At 47.2% G+C, this 284-nt stretch overlaps 1 protein-coding gene across 1 annotated transcript in view; it reads left to right on the top strand.

Annotated features, from left to right (window-relative positions):
- Positions 1-284, top strand: part of LOC119588964 (cGMP-specific 3',5'-cyclic phosphodiesterase-like) — a 71,727-nt gene that overhangs the window by 44,609 nt on the left and 26,834 nt on the right.

Consider the following 284-nt stretch of genomic DNA (forward strand, 5'->3'; position numbering starts at 1 on the left):
CTTTTCGGATCAGGTAAACCAATCTCGTTTGGAGACCCTTTATCTCCCCAATACTTGCCTCGTCTTCCCCGAAAAGCTGTTTCCGTGGATACTCCGATAAACATACGTGTGTTTGTGAGCAATGGCCATGGTTACGTTGGTCTCCTCCGCTCATTATTCAAGGCTTTGTCTCGATCTGTCTATTGATTTGAAAGACCGATACGCTGGCTCAGTGTAATTGGTTTGGCTCTGTGGTGCATGAGGCTTTGTCTTTGGGCGGCTGCGGGCGGTTAATCTATTTCTAT

The sequence above is a fragment of the Penaeus monodon genome, chromosome 24 (assembly GCF_015228065.2).
Source record: "Penaeus monodon isolate SGIC_2016 chromosome 24, NSTDA_Pmon_1, whole genome shotgun sequence".
NCBI classification, from domain to species: domain Eukaryota; kingdom Metazoa; phylum Arthropoda; class Malacostraca; order Decapoda; family Penaeidae; genus Penaeus; species Penaeus monodon.